The sequence below is a fragment of the Rhinoraja longicauda genome, chromosome 14 (genome assembly GCF_053455715.1).
Source record: "Rhinoraja longicauda isolate Sanriku21f chromosome 14, sRhiLon1.1, whole genome shotgun sequence".
Classification (NCBI taxonomy): Eukaryota; Metazoa; Chordata; class Chondrichthyes; order Rajiformes; family Arhynchobatidae; genus Rhinoraja; species Rhinoraja longicauda.
In genome coordinates, this window is record NC_135966.1 from 5,368,767 (window position 1) to 5,389,397 (window position 20,631).

Below are 20,631 nucleotides of genomic sequence, written 5' to 3' on the forward strand. Positions count from 1 at the left end.
TTTACACCAAGAACAGGTACGAAATGCTGGAGTAACTCAGCGGGACAGGCAGCATATCTGGAGAGAAGGAATGGGTCGAGACCCTTTTTCAGCCGGAAACTTAGAAACATAGAAAACAGGTGCAGGAGTAGGCCATTCGGCCCTTCTAGCCATTCAATACGATCATGGCTGATCATCCAAAATCAATACCTCGTTCCTGCTTTCTTCCCATATCCCTTGATCCCGTCAGCCCTAAGAGCTAAATCTAACTCTCAATAGACAATAGACAATAGGTGCAGGAGGAGGCCATTCGGCCCTTCGAGCCAGCACCGCCATTCAATGCGATCAATGGATGATCATTCTCAATCAGTTCCCCGTTCCTGCCTTCTCCCCATACCCCCTGACTCCGCTATCCTTAAGAGCTCTATCTAGCTCTCTCTTGAATGCATTCAGAGAATTGGCCTCCACTGCCTTCTGTGGCAGAGAATTCCACAGATTTACAACATTCTGGGTGGAAACGTTGTTCCTCATCTCAGTCCTAAATGGCCTAACAAATTATTCCTAAACAGTGGCTCTGGACTCCCCAAACATGGGGAACATTTTTCCTGTGTAGAATGCTGGTGGTACAATGTCCATAAGTTGGTCATTCAGAATGTGGAGAGTGTCCAGCAGTGATTTACAGTGGTGCCCGGCAATGCAACTATTCAGGCACCATAGAATCTTGAGATGGATACATTTAAACCCCTGTCCCACTTAGGCAATTGTTTAGGCGACTACAGGCGACTAGGCTGTTGCCACACGGTTGCCGGGGTGTCGCTCGTACGGCCGTGAGTCGTCCCCAAAGAGTCGTAGCGATTTCCGGTCGCCGCTGGATTTTTAAATGTTTGAAAGTTTTCGCCAATGTGGTTTGACGCCAATGATCGTAGCTTGACGTCCCCCGAAGTGGGCGCTGTCGTAGGTTGTCGCCAGGTGACGTAGGTTGTCGCTGGTGCTGACTTCGTTGGCTTCCATTGGTGACTACCTGCGTCAACCGGCGACAGGTACCGGGGGCCAAAACCGGAGGCCAAAATGACGCGAATTGTCTTCAGTTGTCGTCGACGCGGTCGTAGCTTGTCGGGGGTAGACGTAGGTTGACTTCGGTTGCCGTAGGTCGCCACCTGTGTGGTCATAGGTGGACGTCCTAAGTTGTGACGCCGGTTGTCGGTAGCTTGCCGTAGCTTGGCGTCGACTGGGTGGTAGGTTGTTGTAGACATTGTCGTGGGGGGGTCCAGTCGCCAGTTTTTTGACGAACTGCTACGACTATTCCAGTCGCTGGCAGTTGCCTAACGAAATGCCTAAGTTGGTCAGGCCCCACTCAATGACAGTTCAATGGTGTTTTTTTTTAATCACTTTGGCAACAGCACAGTGAAAATCTTTTTAGTTTTTTAGTTTAGTTTTGGAGATACAGCAATGAAACAGGCCCTTCGGCCCACCGCGTCCACACCGACCAGCGATCCCCGCACATTAGCACAATCCTACATGCACTAGGGACAGTTAACATTTATATCAAGCCAATTAACCTGCATACCTGTTTGATCAGTCTGAAGAAGGGTCTCGACCCAAAACGTCACCCATTCCTTCTCTCCCGAGATGCTGCCTGACCTGCTGAGTTACTCCAGCATTTTGTGAATAAATACCTTCGATTTGTACCAGCATCTGCAGTTATCTTCTTTAACCTACATACCTGTACGTCTTTGGAGTGTGGGAGCAAACCGAGGATCTCGGGAGAAAACCCACGCAGGTCACGGGGAGAACGTACAAACTCCGTACAGACAGCACCCGTAGTCGGGATCGAACCCGGGTCTCCGGTGCTGCAAGCGCTGTAAGGCAGCAACTCTACCGCTGTGCCACCGTGCCGCATGCGTTATACACGGAAGCGCAGCCATTTTTAGCGCCATTGTTCAAAGTCCATGCTTGATGTACTGGAGCAGTTGCCGTGAATCAGGGGCACCTCCTGCTGTAGACCTTGAAGGCGCTGGAAGCATTTCCCCGGTTCACCCTCCTATCGGCCCACTCCTAGTACCAACGTCTCCTGCTCCCTCCCGGTTACACCGACCGCCAAGCCTTCAGGCAGGTTCCCAGTCCCACTGACCAACTTTACTGTGCTTCCACTTACACTCCTACACACTTACACTTACTGTGCTTTCTAGTTTAGCTTATTAGTTTATTGTTACGTATTCCGAGGTACAGTGAAAAGCTTTCATTGCGTGCTCTCCAGTCAGCGGAAAGACAATACATGATTACGATCCATCCATTTACAGTGTATAGATAAATGATAAGGGAATAACATTTAGTGCAAGGTAAATCCTGCAGCGTCCGATCAAGGATAGTCCGAGGGTCACCAATGAGGTAGATAGTAGTTCAGCACTGCTCTCTGGTTGTGGTGGGATGGTTCAGTTGCCTGATAACAGCCGGGAAGAAACTGTCCCTGAATCTGGAGCTGTGTGTTTTCACACTTCTGTACCTCTTGCCCGATGGGAGAGGGGAGAAGAGCGAGTGGCCGGGGTGAGACTGGTCCTTGATTATGCTGCTGGCCTTGCCGAGGCAGCGTGAGGTGCAGATGGAGCCAATGGAAGGGAGGTTGGTTTGTGTGATGGTCTGGGCTGAGCCCACAATTCGCTGCAATTTCTCGCGATCTCAGGATGGAGCCGTTCCCAAACCGTGCGGTAATGTATCCCGACAAGATGCTTTCTATGGTGCTCAATACAATACAATACAATACAATACAATACAATACAATACAATATATCTTCATTGTCATTGTACAGGGGTACAACGAGATTGGGAATGCGCCTCCCATACGATGCAATAATTTAATTAGCTAGTCAATATTAATTATTAATTTAAACAACCCAACGAAACAAATGGTAACAGTTTTAAGACAGAATAAAGTGCAAGTAGATCTGTGCCGGTTCACTATGCCATGTGACCATCCGGCTCAGCAGGACCGGTTCATAGCAGCTATGGCCCTGGGGATGAAGCTGTTCCTGAGTCTGGAGGTGCGGGCGTAGAAGGCCTTGTATCGTCTGCCCGATGGTAGAAGTTCAGACAGACTGTTGCAGGGGTGTGAAGAGTCTTTGTGGATGCTGGTGGCTTTTCTGAGGCATCGTGTGTTGTGGATGCCCTCCAAGGCTGGTAGCTGTGTTCCGATGGTCCTCTGAGCTCTATGGACTACCCACTGAAGAGCTTTCCTCTCTGCCTCCGTGCAGCTCCTGTGGAAGATTCTCAAAACTGGACCGTGGTAATGTCGTGAGTTTCTGCGATCAGGTGTGTTTAGCCATAAAACAAATGGTAGGAGGAAGAGGCTGATAAAACTGATGAAAAGCAGATGCGGTTATTTAATTCAATGCCAATATGCCACATGGAGTGGCTCCTGTTGTGGGCAAATGTTATAAATGACTTCATCCATAATTTAGTAGCTCAAACTTAATCTGTAACAGGCTCTCTCCTAACTCGGAGAACCGTGGAAAATAAGCCCCAAAGGACATCATTATATAAATTCCTTCGCATATTTTGTTTCGCTGAAGAGTATTTGAATAAAATAAAACAACAAAAGCATTTCTCAATCAGAATAAAAACGTTGTCAACTGTGGCAGGATTATTTTAGGTAAATAGAGAGAGAGCTAGAAAGAGCTCTTAAGGATAGCGGAGTCAGGGGGGTATGGGGAGAAGGCAGGAACGGGGTACTGATTGAGAATGATCAGGCATGATCACATTGAATGGCGGTGCTGGCTCGAAGGGCCGAATGGCCTCCTCCTGCACCTATTGTCTATTGTCTATAAATGACAAGTTATTCTGAATCCTTGCACCTTTTCACGCCAGTTCCGTTACTTAATTTGGCGCATGCGGGATTACATTCGACTTAATTTCCAGTGTTTTTGTTGCTAAATTTATCGTGAGCTAATGAATAGATTACCACTGGAGATTTAAATGAACATTTAATACCGAAACCTTCTGGTCATGTGAGAAACAAATGGGGAAAGATGCAGCGGAAACTCTCTCGCTGGTTCGTGCATTTAGTGTGAGGCAGAAATGTTTGCATTTTCTGCTCAGATCATCAGTTTCTCCAAGAAAAAACAATGTTTCAGGTGCAGCTGTAAAGCACAGTAGATTATTGCAGTAATGCGGTAGATAAACCATGATAGTTATCTGGATACAGATATAAGGGAGGTGGCTGTGCCATTATGATAGAGCAAAGAGCAAGCATCATTAAAAATTATTTAGCTTTAGAGACACAGCAGGTAAACAGGCCCATCATCCCACCTTGTGCATGCACACTAGTTCTATCCTAGCCTTTTAGTTTAGAGATACAGCGCGGAAACAGGCCCTTTCGGCCCACCGGGTCCTCGCCGACCAGCGATCCCCGCACTTTAACACTATCCTACACCCACTAGGGACAATTTTTACATTTACCCTGCCAATTAACCTACACACCTGCAACGTCTTTGGAGTGTGGGAGCAAACCGAAGATCTCGGGGAAAACCCACGCAGGTCACGGGGAGAACGTGCAAACTCCATACAGACAGCACCCGCAGTCGGGATTGAACTCCGGCGCTGCATTCGCTGTAAGGCAGCAACTCTACCACTGCGCCACCATGCCGACCTAAGCTTCAGAAGTCATAGGAAGAGATCAGAGCAGAATTAGGCCATTCGGCCCATCGGGTCTACTCCGCCATTCAATCATGGCAAATCCTAACAATCTATCCTACGCACTACAAACTACAAACCTTTGGGATGTGGGAGGAAACCGGAGCACCCGAAGAAAGCTCACGTGGTCACTGGGGAAATGTACAAACTCCGTACAGACAGCACCCGCAGTCAGGATAGAACCGGGGTCTCTGGCGTAGTCATATAAAGACTTTTCGCTGACTGTATAGCACGCAACAAAAAGCTTTTCACTGTACCTCAGTGCACGTGACAATAATAAACTAAGCTAAACCAATCTAAAGCAGCAACTCTACTGCTGCACCACTGTGCCGCCCTATCTAAAGTTACAAAGAAATCTAAATAGACCCTTATGCTTTAGTATTGTCGTGAATGTTTATTTCAGAAGAGGGGCAGCCGAGACACTAAATCTTTCAACAATTTGCTGTGTGTTTTGCATTAAAATGCACGTTAGTGCATAATTGAAGAACGTTCTCCTCTCATGTCAGATTGCATTCTTTGGAACATTGAAGTGCAATGGTCATGCCTCCACAACTAGTCTTCCACTGCATTATAACTAAAGGCTTTGACATGTAAAATCTAACGTTTCTGGTTCATGTTAAGATCACAGTACTTCTCATGAATACGGAATAAGTGGACTGCCAGCAGTATCAATAGAGGAATTCCACCCACTGTGTGGGACTAGTTCTTGAATTAAGTTGTTCCCTGCAAATGTTTTTTTCAAATCTTCAGAAACCTTGAATTAACCACGATTTGTATCAACATTTTATCCCCCTCAATATTAAGGAGTAGAATGCTGGTTTACACTGAAGATAGACACAAATTGGAACCTGTGGGGCAATTTTATTTGTAGGAAGGAACCGCAGATGCTGGTTTAAATCGAAGCTAGACACAAAATGCCTGGAGTAACTCAACGGGACAGGCAGCATCTCTGGAGAGAAGGAATGGGCGACGTTTCAGGTCGAGACCCTTCTTCATTTTAAGAAGGGGTATTGATTGAGAATGATCAGCCATGATCACATTGAATGGCGGTGCTGGCTCGAAGGGCCGAATGGCCTACTCCTGCACCTATTGTCTATTGTCTAACTCTACTGCTGCGCCACCGTGCCACCCTAAATGGGGGATCTAGGCAGAGTTGGACCAAAGAACCTGTTTCTGTATGACTCTAAGATCCGAATCTCGGAGATTAAAATGGCTCGTGATACACTATCCCTAGAAATAATTATCACAACATGTGCTCAAGGGGTGGATAATGACCACAGATTAAGAAGTCTGTAGTACAATCTTGAGATAAACTTTTAACCAACCAGCCGCTAGACTTTAAAGACACGGTGTGGAAACAGGCCCTTCGGCCTACCGAGTCCGTGCCGACCAATGATCACACTCCATACACTAGCACTGTCCTACACACACTAAGGACATTGTACAATTTACAGAAGCCAATTAACCTACAAACCTGCAGGTCTTTGGAGTGTGGGAGGAGACCGGAGCACCCGGAGAAAACCCACACTGGTCACAGGGAGAATGTACAGACTCTGTACAGACAGCACCTGTAGTAGGGATCGAACCGGGGTCTCTGGCGCCACGAGGCAGCAACTCTACCGCTGCAGTAGAGTTCTTCCCATGACCGCTTGGGTTTCCCTCAGGAGCTCCGATTTCCTACCACATCCCAAAGACGTGCAGGTTTGTAGGTTAATTGGCTTTGGAAAAAATCGGAAATTGTCCCTAGTGTGTAGGATAGAGCTAGTGTACTGGGCGATTGCTAGTTGGCACGGTCTCGGTGGGCCGAAGTGCCTGTATCCGCGTTGTATCCCTAAACTAAACTAAAAGTGAGTTTTAAAAGCATTGGGCCTCCTGATAGATTCAAAAGTGAAGTGAGGTGGCAGTGAACAAAACAAATGTCACGTTGGCCTTCATAGCGAGAGGATTTTTAGTTTAGGAGCAAGGAGGACCTAATGCAGTTGCACAGGGCCCTGGTGAGACCACACCTGGAGTATTGCGTGCATATTTGGTCTCCTAATTTGAGATAGGACATTCTTGCTATTGAGGGAGTGCAGCGGAGGTTCACCAGGTTAATTCCCGGGATGGCGGGACTGACATATGATGAAAGAATGGATTGACTGGGCTTGTATTCACTGGAATTTAGAAGGATGAGAGGGGATCTTATAGGAACATATAAAATTCTTAAGCGATTGGGCAGGCTAGATGCAGGATAAATGTTCTTGATGTTGGGGCAGTCCAGAACCAGGGGTCACAGTTTAAGAATAAGGGGTAGGCCATTTAGGACTGAGACGAGGAAAAACTTTTTCACCCAGAGAGTTGTGAGTTTGTGGAATTCTCTTCCACAGAAGGCAGTGGAGGCCAATTCACTGGATGCATTCAAGAGAAAGTTAGATATAGCTCTGAGGGCTAACGGAATCAAGGGATATGGGGAGAAAGTTGGAATGGGTTACTGATTCTGGATGATCAGCCATGATCATATTGAATGGCGGTGCTGGCTGGAAGGGCCGAATGGCCTACTCCTACACCCATTTTCCATGCTTCTGTTTCGATGTGTTTAAAATATTTTTATGTATAGAACCACGAATAAGCAATTAGCCTCATTTCATTAAAACTGACAGACATTCCCCTTCATCATGCACAGGGCTATTAATCACTTTCACTCCGTTGGCCTCTTTAGCCTTTCATTCATTTCCTTCCTTTCTCCAACAAGAAAAAAATATGCTGACACGCAGTTAACATAACGTTGGGAAATTTATGGATAATTGCTGTGTGAGCTATAAACTAATAGATTGAAAAATTTATAAAATTAAAATTAAATGGAAGGTAACCAACTATAGAGATCAGGTTGTTTTTTTGATTTAACTAAAATGTCACATATATTTTTAATAATGCTTTGATTACAGATGGCATATCTGGTTAGTCACTACTGAAGTAGGTGCACAGAGGCTAATTTCATTCCACGACTTGTATCAAAATAAGCATTTGTCAAAATTAAGATTCATATCTTGGCGATGAAAAGGCTCCTGAAACTCTACCCCCAGAAATAGTCATCATGCTGGCAGCACTCGGGCAGCACGGTGGCCCAGCGGTAGAGTTGCAGCCTCACAGCGCCAGAGACCCGGGTTCGATCCCGACTACGGGTGCTGTCCGTACGGAGTTTGTAGATTTAGATTTTAGATTGAGAGATACAGCGCGGAAACAGGCCCTTCGGCCCACCGGGTCCGCGCCGCCCAGCGATCCCCGCACATTAACACTATCCTAGACACACTAGGGACAATTTTTACATTTGACCAGGCAATTAACCTACTTTGAGTCTGAAGAAGGGTCTCGACCCGAAACGTCACCCATTCCTTCTCTCCCGAGATACTGCCTGGCCTGCTGAGTTACTCCAGCATTTTGTGAATAAAAACCTTCGATTTGTACCAGCATCTGCAGTTATCTTCTTATATTAATTAACCTACATACCTGCACGTCTTTGGAGTGTGGGAGGAAACCGAAGATCTCGGAGAAAACCCACGCAGGTCACGGGGAGAACGTACAAACTCCGTACAGACGGCGCCCGTAGTCAGGATCGAACCTGAGTCTCCGGCGCTGCATTCGCTGTAAGGCGGCAACTCTACCGCTGCGCCACCGCTGTGCCACCCTTGTGCCACTGTGCCGTCCCACAAAGGTGTGGGAGGATGAGATCCTTCTAGAAGGATGAGAGGGGATCTTATCGAAACGTATAAGATTATTAAGGGGTTGGACACGTTAGAGACAGGAAAAATGTTCCCAATGTTGGGGGAGTCCAGAACAAGGGGCCACAGTTTAAGAATAAGGGGTAGGCCATTTAGAACTGAGATGAGGAAAAACTTTTTCAGTCAGAGAGTTGTGAATCTGTGGAATTCTCTGCCTCAGAAGGCAGTGGAGGCCAATTCTCTGAATGCATTTAAGAGAGAGCTAGATAGAGCTCTTAAGGATAGCGGAGTCAGGGGGTATGGGGAGAAGGCTGGAACGGGGTACTGATTGAGAATGATCAGCCATGATCACATTGAATGGCGGTGCTGGCTCGAAGGGCTGAATGGCCTACTCCTGCACCTATTGTCTATTGTCTATTGTGTGCAAATATGTGGGCTAATTGGCTTCTGTAAATTGTCCCACGTGTGTATGATAGATCTAAAGTACGGGGGGGGTCGCTGGTTGGCGTGGTCTCGGTGGGTTGAAGGGCCTCTTTCCATGCTGTGTCTCCATGCTGGTTGGCGTGATCTCGGTGGGTTGAAGGGCCTCCATGTGGAAGGGCCTCCATGTGGAAGGGCCTCCATGTGGCCTCCATGTGGGCCTCCATGGTTGGGGTCTCCTGTGTCTCCATGCTGGTTGGCGTGGTCTCAGTGGGTTGAAGGGCCTCTTTCCATGCTGTGTCTCAGTACTAATGTAAACTGCCAAGGCACCTAACACCAAGAAATCACTCCTTAAACCTCTCGGTCTCCATAAGATACTTGTTAAAAACCTATTCTTCCACCAAGATTTCGCTCCTCCAATATCTCGTGAGGATGGTTGTTAAATTTTAAACATTTTAGATGTTGTTGAAGGTGCTGGAGTAACTCAGCAGGTCAGGCAGCATCTCAGGAGAGAAGGAATTCCTTCTCTCCTGAGATGCTGCCTGACCTGCTGAGTTACTCCAGCATTTTGTGAATAAATACCTTCGATTTGTACCAGCATCTGCAGTTATTTTCTTATACGTTGTTGAAGGTGTTCTAACAAGGTGTTCTAATGCAAGTGGCCATTGTAGGTTTTGGTGACCTGATCATGAACTCAGAAAATAGTTATTCTCTGCCTGAAGAAGAGTCTGAAGATGGGTCTTGATTTTAGTTTTGTTTAGTGTAGGGATACAGCGTGGAAACAGGCCCTTCGGCCCAACAAATCCCAGCATTCCCCGCACGCTAGCACTACCCAACACACTGTGGACAATTTACAATTTTACCGAGCCGATTAATCTACAAATCTGCATGCCTTTGGAGTGCAGGAGGAAACCGGAGATCCTCGAAAAAAAACCCCACGCAGGTCACGGGGAGAACGTACAAACTCCGTACAGACAGCACCCGTGGTCAGGATCGAACCCGGGTCTCTGGCGCTGTGAGGCAGCAACTCTACCGCTGCATAGAAACATAGAAACATAGAAAATAGGTGCAGGAGTAGGCCATTCGGCCCTTCGAGCCATTCAATATGATCATGGCTGATCATCCAGCTCAGTAGCCTGTACTTGCCTTCTCTCCATACCCCCTGATCCCTTTAGCAAAAAGGGCCACATCTAACTCCCTCTTAAATATAGCCAATGAACTGGCCTCAACTACCTTCTGTGGCAGAGAATTCCACAGACTCACCACTCTCTGTGTGAAGAAATGTTTTCTCATCTCGGTCCTAAAAGACTTCCCCCTTATCCTTAAGCTGTGACCCCTGGTTCTGGACTCCCCCAACATCGGGAACAATCTTCCCGCATCTAGCCTCTCCAACCCCTTAAGAATTTTATATGTTTCTATAAGATCCCCCCTCAGTCTTCTAAATTCCAGCGAGTACAAGCCCAGTCTATCCAGTCTTTCCTCATATGCAAGTCCTGCCATCCCAGGGATCAATCTGGTGAACCTTCTCTGTACTCCCTCTAAGGCAAGAATGTCTTTCCTCAGGTTAGGAGACCAAAACTGCACACAATACTCCAGGTGCGGTCTCACCAAGGCCCTGTACAACTGCAGCAGAACCTCCCTACTCCTAAACTCAAATCCTCTTGCTATGAATGCCAACATACCATTCGCTTTCTTCACTGCCTGCTTCACCTGCATGCTTGCTTTCAGTGACTGCACCACCGTGCCGCCCCTGAATCTGAAACTACACCTATCCATGTTCTCCAGTTACTCCAGAATTTTGTGTCTTCCTTCGGTAAACCAGCATCTGCAGTTCCTTGTTTTTATGGTTATTCACAATCTAGTCTTTCAAACCCTTAAGTAGAACACAAAGTGCTGGAGTAACTCAGTGGTTCAAGCAGCATCTCTGGAGAACATGGATTGGGGATGTTTCTGGACGGGACCCTTCTTCAGGCAGCTCGATTGTAATCATGTATTGTCATATAGGCAATAGACAATAGACAATAGACAATAGACAATCGACAATAGGTGCAGGAGTAGGCCATTCGGCCCTTCGAGCCAGGAGTAGGCCATTCGGCCCTTCGAGAACGTACAAACTCCGTAGGCCATTCGGCCCTTCAATGTGATCATGGCTGATCATTCACAATCACTACCCCATTTTTTCACACAGAGAGTGGTGAGTTTGTGGAATTCTCTGCCACAGAAGGTAGTTGAGGCCAGTTCATTGGCTATATTTAAGAGGGAGTTAGATGTGGCCCTTGTAGCTAAAGGGATCAGGGGGTATGGAGAGAAGGCAGGTACAGGATACTGAGTTGGATGATCAGCCATGATCATATTGAATGGCGGTGCAGGCTTGAAGGGCCGAATGGCCTATTCCTGCACCTATTTTCTATGTTTCTATGTCTATGTTTCTATGTTCCTGCCCTCTCCCCATACCCCCTGACTCTGCTATCTTTCCGCTGACTGTTTAGCACGCAAGAAAAGCTTTTCACTCTACACGTGACAATAAGCTAAACTAAACTAACTAACTAGATCATGTGTAGGAAGGAACTGCAGATGCTAGTTTACACGAAGAGAGACACAAAATGCTGGAGTAACTCAGCGGGCCAGGCAGCATCTCTAGAGAGAAGGAAAGGGCGATGTTTCGGGTCGAGACCCCTCTTCAGACTGAGAGTCAGGAGTGAGGGAGTCACAGAGATAAGGAAGTGTAAGGTGTGAAAACGAGGCATCAAAAGGGCACAGAGGGGGAGCAGTGAGAGAGGATGTTGCAGAACCCTCGTTGAAGAGGAGAGAACTCCTTCGGTCGGCGCGGACTCGGACGGGCCAAGGGCCTGTTTCCACACTATATCTCTAAACTAAACTCAACTAAACAATACTCGATGCTTACTAATCCTAAGCAATCTAAGCAGTTTTAAAAATGAGAGATACAGCGCGGAAACAGGCCCTTCGACCCACCGAGTCCGCGCCGCCCAGCGATCCCCACACACTAACACTATCCTACACGCACTAGGGCCAATTTACATTTATACCAAGCCAATTAACCTGCAAACCTGTACTTCTTTGGAGTGTGGGAGGAAACAGAAGATCTCGGAGAAAACCCACGCAGGTCACGGGGAGAACGTACAAACTCCGTACAGACCGCCTCCGGTGTTCCAGATCGAACTTGGGTCTCTGGCGCTGCAAGTGCTGAAAGGCAGCAATTCTACCACTGCACCACCTTAACAGAAAAGAATGAAAATTCTGACAAGCATAAATACTTCTAAGCACACCGCTAACTAAACTGACAGCCAAGTATTCTTTTGTGCACGAAGGAACTGCAGATGCTGGTTTAAACCGTCGATGGGCACAAAAAGCTGGAGTAACTCAGCGGGACAGGCAGCATCTCTGGAGAGAAGGAATGGGTGACGTTTCGGGTCGAGACCCTTCTTCAGAAGACCTCGACCCAAAACGTCACCCATTCCTTCTCTATGGAGATGCTGCCTGTCCCGCTGAGTTACTCCAGCATTCTGTGTCTATCTTCAGTTTAGTATTCTTTGGTTGACTGCTTCCACAGAATAATTGGGCTCTCTGTGTTTTTTCTCAACCCCTTCTGATTAGTCTCTGTGAAACAAAAACTGGAAACTGCATATGTCAAAACTTTATATTAATCAAGTCCTCTTTGATCATGCCAATTCTCAATTTGTATCTAATCTTAACAAAACAGCTGTTGCTCATTTTAATTATCTGAGAACATAATAAGAAAGTCTTTTCTCCAGATAACTAAAACTAATTTATCAATATTCCAAAGCACAAAACTCTGGGCATCACACATGGTCTCCTCCACATCTGAACATTAATTCAGAAAACCTTTTTGTGCTGCCTCTTGGGCGAAAGAAAAGTTGAAGGAGGGATTAAGGGTACAGAAAGGGGAAATAACTGAATGTTTAGCTTTAGGTTTAGTGATTGGAGCAAAATTAGGCTATTTGGCCCATCAAGTCTACTCCGCCATTCAATCATGGCTGATCTATCTCTCCCTCCTAACCCCATTCTCCTGCCTTCTCCCCATAACCCCGTACTAATCAAGAATCAATAGATACTAGACAATAGACAATAGGTGCAGGAGGAGGCTATTCGGCTCTTCGAGCCAGCACCGCCATTCAATGTGATCATGGCTGATCATTCTCAATCAGTACCCTGTTCCTGCCTGAAGAAGGGTCTCGACCCAGAAACGTCACCCATTCCTTCTCTCCCGAGATGCTGCCTGACCTGCTGAGTTACTCCAGCATTTTGTGAATAAAAACCCCTGTTCCTGCCTTCTCCCCATAACCCCTGACTCCGCTATCCTTAAGAGCTCTATCCAGCTCTCTCTTGAATGCATTCAGAGAATTGGCCTCCACTGCCTTCTGAGGCAGAGAATTCCACAGATTCACAACTCTCTGACTGAAAAAGTTTTTCCTCATCTCAGTTCTAAATGGCCTACCCCTTATTCTTAAACTGTGGCCCCTGGTTCTGGACTCCCCCAACATTGGGAACATGTTTCCTGCCTCTAACATGTTCAACCCCATAATAATCTTATACGTTTTGATAAGAACTCCTCTCATCCTTCTAAATTCCAGTGTATACAAGCCTAGCCGCTCCAGTCTTTCAACATACGACAGTCCCGCCATTCCGGGAATTAACCTAGTAATTCAATCTATCTCTGCCTTATAAATTTCCACTGACTTGGCCTCCACAGCCTTAAGTGGCAAAGCATTCCACAGATTCACCACCCTCTGACTAAAGAAATTCCTCCTTGTCTCCTTCCTAAAGGAACGTCCTTTGTTTCTGAGGCTGTGACCTCTGGTCCTAGACTCTCCCACTAGTGGAAACATCCTCTCCACATCCACTCTACCCAAGTCTTTCGCTATTCAGTAAGTTTCAATGAGGTTCCCCCTCATCCTTCTAAACTCCAGCGAGTACAGGCCCAGTGCCCACAAACGCTCATCATATGTTAACCCACTCATTCCTGGGATCATTCCTGGGATACCTGCACCTGTGGTACAGTGGAAAGCTTTGTTTTGCATGCATTCCAAGCAAATCAGATAATACCACACATAAATACAAATCAAGTTAGGAAAAGCGGACGTACAACGAGATCTGGGTGTCCTAGTGCATCAGTCACTGAAAGGAAGCATGCAGGTACAGCAGGCAGTGAAGAAAGCCAATGGAATGTTGGCCTTCATAACAAGAGGAGTTGAGTATAGGAGCAAAGAGGTCCTTCTGCAGTTGTACAGGGCCCTAGTGAGACCGCACCTGGAGTACTGTGTGCAGTTTTGGTCTCCAAATTTGAGGAAGGATATTCTTGCTATTGAGGGCGTGCAGCGTAGGTTTACTAGGTTAATTCCCGGAATGGCGGGACTGTCATATGTTGAAAGACTGGACGACTAGGCTTGTATGCACTGGAATTTAGAAGAATGAGAGGGGATCTTATCGAAACGTATAAGATTATTAAGGGGTTGGAAACCCCTCCCAATGTTGGGGGAGTCCAGAACAAGGGGCCACAGTTTAAGAATAAGGGGTAGGCCATTTAGAACTGAGATGAGGAAAAACCTTTTCAGTCAGAGAGTTGTGAATCTGTGGAATTCTCTGCCTCAGAAGGCAGTGGAGGCCAATTCTCTGAATGCATTCAAGAGAGAGCTAGCCCACCGATTCCGCACTGGGCAGCAATCGTCCCGCACTCTAACACTAGGGACAATTTACAATTTTACCGAAGCCAATTAACCTACAAACCTGTGCGTCTTTGGAGTGCGGGAGGAAACCGGAGCGCCCGGAGAAAACCCACGCGGTCACGGGGAGAACGTACAAACTCCGTACGGACAGCACCTGCAGTCAGGATTGAACCCGGGTCTCTGGCGCTGTAAGGCAGCAACTCTACCGCTGCACCCACCGTGCAGCCCCCAATATTGGGTAGGGGTGAACAGGACAGTACACCAACTTATGGAAAGACTGTTCAGAAGCCTGACAACAGAGGGAAGAAAGACACAAAAAGCTGGAGTAACTCAGCGGGTCAGGCAGCATCTCTGGAGAGAAGGAATGGGTGACGTTTCGGGTCGAGACCTTTCTTCAGACTGGTTAGTTAGTTAGTGGCACTTTCAAACCCAACAGACATGACCACCAGATGGTGCTGCTACCCATTTCAATCAGACTGCAATTCAGTTTTCCGTTCAGTTTAGTGTTCTGTTCAGTTGTATTTAATTCAGACACTAAATGCTGCAATAACTCAGCGGGTCAGAGGTTATGGGGAGAAGGCAGGAGAATGGGGTTAGGAGGGAGAGTTAGATCAGCCATGATTGAATGGCGGAGTAGACGTGATGGGCCGAATGGCCTAATTCTACTCCTATCACTTATGACCTTATGACCTTTATTACTCAGAGATCAGTCTGAAGAAGGGTCTCGACCCGAAACATCACCCATTCCTTCTCTCCTGAGATGCTGCCTGACCTGCTGAGTTACTCCAGCATTTTGTGAATAAATACCTTCGATTTGTACCAGCATCTGCAGTTATTTTCTTATACTCTTTATTACTCAGTGGGTCAGGCAGCATTTCTGGAGGACATGGATATGCGATGTTTCGGGTCAAAACCCTTCTTCAGACTGAGAGTCGGGGGGGGGGGGGGGGGGGGGTGGGGAAATAGAGGAATGGGAAGGTACAGAGCAAGTCGGAGCCGGCGCCCATGATCAAGGAAAGGTGGAGCCCACAATGGTCCATTGTTGGCTGTGGAAGAGGTGATAACGAAGGGATATATGGATGCAAAGAGTGGAATTGGAAGGAAGACTAGAATGGAGGAGAGATGGAGAGAGAGGGAATGCAAATGTCACATGAAATTATAGAAATTAAGGTTCATACCGCTGGGTTCAGTTTAGTTTAGAGATACAGCGCGGAAACAGGCCCTTCGGCCCACCGGGTCCGCGCCAACCAGCGATCCCCGCACATGAACACTACACTACACCCACCAGGGACAATTTTCACAATGACCAAGACAATTAACCTACAAACCTGTACGTCTTTGGAGTGTGGGAGGAAACCGAAGATTTCGGAGAAAACCCACGCAGGTCACGGGGGGAACGTACAAACTCCGCACAAACGGCGCCCGTAGTCGGGATCGAACCCGGGTCTACGGCGCTGCATTCGCTGTAAGGCAGCAACTCTACCGCTGCGCCACCGTGACCGCCCTAAGTTGTGAGATCCCAAGTGAAATATGAGGTGCTGTGCCTGTACGTCTTTGAAGTGTGGGAGGACACTGAAGATTTCGGAGCTCCAGTTTGCATGTAGCCTCACTCTGACAGTGGAGGAGACCCAGGACAGAGAGGTCAGTGTGGGAATGGGAGGGGGAGTTAAAATGTTTGGCAACTGAGAGATGCTGCCTGACACACGGAGTTACTCCAGCACTTTGTGTCTTGTTTTCCGGTATCTTTCACGTTCGGTAAGTGATGAGTATCGGACAAACAAAGGACAGGGTGTCTGAAGAAGGGTCCCGACCCATAAAGTGCCTATCCTTGTTCTCCAGAGATGCTGCCTGACCCGTTGAGTTCCTCCAGCACTTTGTGTCTTTTTTTTTTGGGGGGGGGGGGGAGCCAGCATCTGCAGTTCCTTGTGTCTACCTTCAGTTCAGCACAGCTGAGGGAGGGTGGGATGTCTCCACCCGTGACATGCTTTTAATGTAGTGTTTAAGATACAACTGCGTTTCTGTTCCCTGTAATGTCCCAAGTGATGTTTCTTAATGGCAAATCAATAAACTAGGGACATATCGTAGTCTCTCCTTGATTTATAGACCAGAAAATATCTCCATGGTTTACATGGAGACGAGGGGAACTGCGGGTGTCTGAAGAAGGGCCCCGATCGGAAATGTCGCCAAAATGAGTAGTGTGTTTACAAACCCGCTGTGCTGCTGCAGGTTAGAATCCATTGTTCTGTATCAAGACAGAGATGAGGGGGGACTTCACTGAAACTCGCCAAATCGTGAAAGGCCTGGATAGAGTGGACGTGGAGAGGATGTTTCCACCAGTGGGGGAGTCTGGGACTGGAGGGCACAGCCTCAGAATAATACAACACACCTTTGGAAAAGAGGTGAGGAGGAGTTTCTTTGACCAGAGGGTGGTGAATTTGTTGAATTCGTTGCCTATTATGACTGTGGAGGCCAAGCCATTGGGTGCTTTTAAGGCAGAGATTGACGTATTCTTGATTAGTACGGGTGTCAGGGGTTATGGGGAGGAGGCAGGAGAATGGGGTTGAGAGGGAGAGGTAGATTGAATCGCGGAGTAGACTCGATGGGCCGAATGGTATAATTCTGCTTCTATCACTTGTGAACTTATTATGACTTTATGATTGTTAGTAACCACAGACGTGTTGTTAGGTAAATGGTTTATGAATGGCAGAGTTGGCTTGATGAGCCGAATGGCCTAATTCTGCTCCTTTGACATATGATAATCAAACACTTTTGACTCTTGACTATCCATGTTTAGTTTAATTTAGAGGCAGCACAGAAATAGGCCCTTCGGCCCGTCGAGTCCGTGCCGACCAGCGATCCCCGCACATTAACGCTATCCCACACACTTGGGACAATCTTTTACATTTACCAAGCCAATTTACCTACAAACCTGTACGTCTTTGGAGTGCGGGAGGAAAACGAAGATCTCGGGGAATACACACGCAGGTCACGGGGAGAACGTACAAATACCGTACAGACGGCGCCCGTAGTCGGGATGGAACCCGGGTCTCCGGCGCTGTAAGGCAGCAACTCTACCCCTGCGCCACCATGCCGCACTCAAAACGTTTGCCGTATTCCGACCCTTTCTGTCTTTTTCTCTGCGGTTTAGTCTGATGTGCTTTTCTGGGGATACCAATTCTCAATTTCATATGCATGCCTCTGAAATGATTATGTAAACATTCCCGCCAAGTCCTCCCCTGATGCAGGATTGGGACACGTTACCTTGGCTGCCGCTGCGTTGTCTTGCACCAGTGTTGCAGGCAACGTTGCTTGAATCTGACAGCAACCCATAATCCAGTCCGCAGGCCCGGTGATCGTTTCGCTCAACACCTCCGCTCGGTCTGTCCAAACCCACCTGATCTCCAGGTTGCTAAACTGCTTGACTCCCCCTCCCGTTCCCACACTGACCTTTCTGTCCTGGGTCTCCTCCATTGTCAGAGTGAGGCCCTGCGCAAATTGGAGGAACAGAACCTCATATTTCTCTTGGGTAGCTTACAACATTGACTTCTCTAACTTTAAGTATCCCTTGCTTTCTCCCTCTCCATCCCTCCCCCTTCCTAATTCTCCGACCGGTCTGACCGTCCCCTTGATCATATTTGATCTCTGTTTCCTTTCTTGTCACCTTCTCCCAGCTAACAATCATCTAACTGTGGCGGATCAGGCCACTCCTTGGGTCAGCCCCCTCGTTACGTGACGGACAGGCGAAAGGGGTTAAAAGCCAGACCAAGGGAAGGCGTATCTTATCCCTAGGAGAACTACGCTGTGGGCAGGAGCTCACAGCCTAATAAAAGAATCTTACTAAGTCTTGCCTTTTCTCTGGCCTCCGCCAGGCCACTACATTGGTGACCTCGACGGACATCACACGTAGTGATGTCAAATGATAATGTGCAACCCGGTCCTGCCGACCTCGTGCAACCCAGTCCTGCCGCCCTCGGTCCTGCCGACCTCGAGGCCGTCTCCCTCAAACTCCCGACCCTGTGGACCGAAGAGCCTGAGGTCTGGTTTCAGCAGGCAGAGGCACAGTTTGCTGTGCGAGGGGTAACCGTCGACTTGACGAAGTACTTTTATGTCGTCGGCGCCCTGGACCAGGCGACAGCAAGGCGAGTAAAGCCTTACCTTAATGACCCCCCCGCGGATGACAAATATAAGGGCCTTAAAGAACTCCTTATCAGGAGGTTCGGCCTCAGCGACGCCGAGAGGGCAACTCGAGTTATGAGCCAGGGGGGGCTCGGGGACCGACGGCCGTCGGCCCTTCTGGAGGACATGCTCGCCCTTATGGGCAACCACCCGCCCTGTTTCTTATTCAAGCAGGCCTACCTGCGGCAGCTCCCCATCGACCTCCGTTCTCAGCTCGCTGAGGACCCCTTCACCGACACGCAGCGGCTGGGCGAGCGCGCTGATCAAATCTGGATGTCCCGTCGGGAGGACCTGGAAGCCCTAGCCGTCTTTTCCGCGGCGTCGGAAGGCCAACAGCAAGCTGGGGCCGCCGTCGACCCCGTTTCAGGGCGACCCCCGCGGCATGACCCACCTCTTCACTGTGGTAGATCGCTTCACGCGGTGGCCGGAGGCCATTCCGCTGGCAGACACCTCGACGGCCACCTGCGCGCGGGCCTTGGCGGCGCACTGGATCGCCCGGTTCGGGGTGCCACTGGACATTACATCCGACCGGGGGCCACAGTTCACTTCGGAACTGTAGTCGGCCATGGCAAGACTCTTGGGTGTCAGCCTACACCACACTACGGCGTACCATCCACAGTCGAACGGGTTGGTGGAACGCTTTCACCGCCAGCTGAAAGCTGCCCTGAAGGCTCGGCTCACGGGCCCAGACTGGGTGGACGCCCTGCCGTGGGTTTTGCTGGGGATCCGCACCGCACCCAAGGAGGACTTGGCCTCCTCCTCCGCCGAGTTGGTGTACGGGGCCCCCTTGACGGTTCCCGGGGAGTTCATCCCACCAGCGCAGGGTCGAGTGGAGCAGCCTTCTGACGCCCTGCAACGTCTTCGGCAGACGGTGGGCAGGCTGGCACCTGTGCCCACGTCACGTCATCGGACATTCCAGCCACACGTCCCTGCCGCTCTGGAGGACTGCCAGTTTGTGTTCCTGCGCAGGGACGCACATCGATCACTTCTCCAGCGGCCGTACGAGGGCCCCTTCCGGGTCCTGCAACACGGCTCGGCCACATTCGTTCTGGACATGGGGGGTCGCAGAGAGACTGTTTCGGTCGCACGGCTGAAGCCGGCACACGTGGACATTGATCGGCCGGTGCCGGTTGCACAGCCCCGCCCGCGCGGTCGCCCCCCGTCCAAGCTACCCCCTCCAGTGTCTGCTACGACCCCTCCACCTGTCGGTCAGTCGCCGGTCCCTGCGCCGGTCATGGTGCGCACCCGGGCTGGTCGCCTCGTGCGCCCTCCTGTCCGTTTTGTACCTCCGGTTCTTGGGGGGGGTCCTGTGGCGGATCAGGCCACTCCTTGGGTCAGCCCCCTCGTTACGTGACGGACAGGCGAAAGGGGTTAAAAGCCAGACCAAGGGAAGGCGTATCTTATCCCTAGGAGAACTACGCTGTGGGCAGGAGCTCACAGCCTAATAAAAGAATCTTACTAAACACTGCCTGGCGTCTTGCCTTTTCTCTGGCCTCCGCCAGGCCACTACATAACCTACAATTTCCTTGAACTTCGTCCCCTTTGATCTCTCGTTTTCACACCTTACCCTTCCATATCTCTGTGTCTCCCTCTCCCCTGACTCTCGGTCTGAAGAAGGGTCTCGACCTGAAACGTCACCCATTCCTTCTCTCCAGAGATGCTGTCTGAATATCTGGCAACTGGCAAATTCCCACCCTAAGCTTTGCCTGCTGTGCCAGGGAGGCACGGTGGCATATCGCTGCCTCACAGCGCCAGGGACCCGGGTTCGATCCCGACTACGGGTGCTGTCTGTACGGAGTTTGTACGTTCTCCCCTTGACCTGCGTGGGTTTTCTCCGAGATCTTCGGTTTCCTCCCACACTCCAAAGACGTGCAGGTTTGTAGGTTAATTGGGTTGGTATAACTGTAAACTGTGCCGAGTATGTTTAGGATAGTATTAATGTACGTGGTCGGTGTGGACGCGATGGG